Genomic DNA, 3,839 nt, shown 5'->3' with positions numbered 1-3,839 from the left:
GATCAATGAGTTAAACAGGCAGAACAGAACGGTGGGTCTAAAAATTAACATGCAGAAAGCCAAAGTAATGTTAACAGTCTTGCAAGGGAACAGCAGTTCACAATTTGCAGCGAGGTGCTGGAAGTGGTAACGGAATACTTAGGGCAGGTAGTGACAGCTGATACAGATCATGAGAGGGAAATAACTAGAAGGATAAGAATTAGGTGGAGCACATATGGCAGATTCTCTCAGATCATGAATGGCAGTTTACCAATTTCCGTCAAAAGAAAAGTGTACAACAGTTGTATCTTACCGGTACTTACCTAAAAGGGAGAAACATGGAGGCTAATGAAAAGGGTTCAGCTTAAGTTAAGGTCAATGGAGCAAGCCATGGAAAGAAAAATTATAGGTGTAATGTTAAGAGACTGAAAGCGGCCAAAGTGCGCGAGGGAAGAAACGCGGGTTAACGACATCCTAGTCGAAATCAAGAGGAAGAAATGAACTTCGACAGGGCATGTAATGTGAAGGGAAGGTAACCGCTGGTCCTTAAGGGTGACGGATTGGATTCCAAGAGAAGGCAAGCGTAGCAGGGGGCGGCAGAAAGTTAGGTGGTTGAAGGAAATTAAAAAGTTTGCAGGCAAAGGGTGGATGACGCTTGCAAAAGACAGGGTTAATTGGAGAGACATGGGAGAGGCCTTTGCCCTGCAGAGGGTGTAGTCAGGCTGATGATGATGATGACACATCAGGAATGTGCAAGAAAAAAAAATCCAAAGAATGTTTACTGCATTCGAATCATTGCGAAAGCACGGATTTGTGCTACGGAGAAGACAACAATGAGCAGGCAGTGCCATGGGATGGAGCAGATGGAAGTTGATGAAGACGATGCTCTGCAATGCTTAGCGCAAGAGTGTGGTGGAGTTTAACACAGGGCAGTGTTCGGCTGCAGCAATAACCTAGTGGTCTCGTGCAGTGGCTTTTTGAGGCTGACCTGTTAACACCCCCACGGGTTCGACTCCAAGTCGTGGATACTGATGTGATATTTTGCTAGGTTCTGAACCTCCGGACACACATCGGCAAGAGACGATTTTGCTAGGCTCTGAACCTCTGGACTAGTGCTTTCGCACTAATATATAAAGCATTATTCCGACTCCAGAAGGGTACAGCGCTGCAGCCGTTAATTTATCTTCGAAAACAGACGGGACTGCCACGGCGAAGGAATTTTTTCTTTGCGGATAAAAAAGCACAGCTTGAGAACGCTTTCATTTCGAGCCCCAAAGCACTGGAAACCATGAGAATAATGGTGAGACTTGAGAACCAAGCCAAATTTGCCTCTGTGCCTGAGATAAGACGGTTTTCTCATTTTATAATAAGATGCGAGTATTTTCTCGAGATTGTCGAATAAACTAGCCTGTGTTCCATCATGCAAGTTCTTGCAGTGGAGAGAAAGCTATCCAAATGCGATGCTACCCAAGTGCATAAACACAGAAGCTACCCAAATGGATAAACATGAATCAGCTACACACTCCGCAAAGCCGACGGCTTGTGCCGGCTCGCAGAAATTTCGGCGCACAGCAAGAACTTTTGAGTTGGAGCATATCTCTAGACACGCTGCAAACCTGTGGGCGGCTGGTTTGGAAAAGCAAGTCATTGCACTTGAAGATGGAAATCCAGCGAAGTGATGGCGTAACCCGACACCTGCATTACTGGTGCTGTTCATACCGTTAAAGTGCCTGCAAAGTAATAGCTGCGGAAAACAATTATAAATATAAGGGCCTAAACACTGGCTTTGACAAGTTTTTATTGCTGTCAACTTATATAATCTTTAACGGTACACTGTTGCATGTTTTCGCAACACACCAGTCGGATGAATCACTCCAATCGCTTGATATAGCATCTTTCAAGTCACAAATATAATTAATTTTAAAAAGTTTCGAACATCTGGTAATATTTCACCCCCTTGGGAATCTTGGACATCATTTATAAGCTAATATCTCTGCAATGAGCAGCCAAACACCACTGATAGACCCTTCCCATCCGGCTCACAAGAGCGGCGGCGGGGGAGCTTTGCTGACGGGGACGTGGAACTGGCCAAGCGGCGACATTGACCACAAGCCAACGGTGGAGGCGCCTGGCAGCTGCAAGGTACCTATAAGCCGGCCGTCAGCACGCTCATGCCGAGCAGTGCCCAATGTCCTCCTGCTAACGTCCACTCGGAAGCCTAGGGTCGCAAAAACCCGAAGTGTGCAGAGGACATTTCTGCCTCGTCATCGCGGCATGAGTTGGTCCTGCAGTTTGGTGGACTGTTTGGGTACTAATCCCTTCGAAAGCCTAAAATGCCGCCGAAAAGCATCATCATTCATGTCGAAGGGAACCTCACATACGTTCTGCCACCAATAATGATCACTCAACAGCACGCACATCAAGGAGGCAAAAAGAGGAACACCATGTTTACATTGAAGTGAACGCTAGAGTTTCGGTTCCATGGACGGCAGGCTCATCAGTTCGCTTTCACTTGATTGACAGCTCATGCGACATGTATAAAAAACTGCAGTCCTATCTCCGCGAGATGTTGACACGATAACAAAACGTGGCCATGTGCGGCGGCACGCGGCAGCCAGCAGGGAAGTGAGCCAGTTCCAAAGCGAACAGTCTCGTGGATTCGGCACCTGATTACTTTTGATTATCTGGTGTCCTTTCCCCAAAATCTTCATATACAGGCATTTGTGCATTTTCTCTCCATCAACATGCAGCTACCACAGCCACAAACAAATCAGCAAGCTTGTGCTCATCAGCCGGAACACAAGAAGCAATGGTTTCTGTCTGGCAGCATAGACTGTCAAAGACAGCAGGGACCATGATCACAACGGCTCATTTTCTAGAGGTAACAAGTTCTGGTTGGCTGAACACAGCTCATTCACTAAATGTAAAAAATGCGCTGCAAAGAAGAAATAAGCACTCCGAAGTGTGACTGACTTAATGCTAAACTGTACTGCTGCCATCAGACAAACAAGTCACATTCTGTGCAGAGCACTGACCACTGGGTTCAAGTCAGCAGCCAGTCCCGCCACGCAGCAGCTGTCGACAGTGAACCCAAGTGCAGTTAAACCTGGATTGAACAAAACTGATAAAAGTCCACAATTTTTCGTTACATGCAGGTCGTCGTTACACCCCAGTTTTCGCATGAAGACTCAAAAGGACAAAGCTGAACGGAAACCAAAATGAGAAATAAATGCAGCTAAGTATCGGGATGAGAGCTGGAATCATGCCCCAGCTGTGCCCGAATCACACGAGCAGTTGAGCAGCGCCAATGAGTACGCATTGCTCGTCCCATGCCTTCTTCGCTGCGTCCTGCTGTTTTGCGCTAACCTTGAACATGAGCTGTTTTATTGTCACTTGGTGTGACGTTACAAAAGCTAAAACCGCAGAGACTGTTGCATTTGCCGTGAAGAGGTACTGATCACACTGGAGCAGGGTATGTTGCGTCCACCACGTTCACTCACAGTAAATGTAATGCTCCTCTCATGGCAGTTCGTGTTTTACCGGCTTCAAACTTCTGTGTGGTTTGGTCTCAAACTTAAAGTAATGCAATACTAGCTAACAGATAATCACCACAGCAAGTCTGTTATGTCAAGGTCAACTGCCACAACACCTTCATTACACAGAGTTCACAAATGCACACGGTTCAATGGGGATTTGAGAGACTTCATAATATCAAGGAATTCGCTACACAGTGGTTTGCTGCATCCAGGCTTAACTGTATTGTATTTGCCAGCTTGCATGTCACAGCTACAAAAGAATTTCATCTACTGTTGACATGTGCCACTCAGCATGCCCCCAGCCATTCAAGATGTACTTGTGTG

Source organism: Amblyomma americanum, chromosome 1, assembly GCF_052857255.1.
Source record: "Amblyomma americanum isolate KBUSLIRL-KWMA chromosome 1, ASM5285725v1, whole genome shotgun sequence".
In the NCBI taxonomy this organism is placed as follows: domain Eukaryota; kingdom Metazoa; phylum Arthropoda; class Arachnida; order Ixodida; family Ixodidae; genus Amblyomma; species Amblyomma americanum.
The sequence above is the reverse complement of the archived record's forward strand: the minus strand, read 5'-3'. Positions refer to the sequence as shown.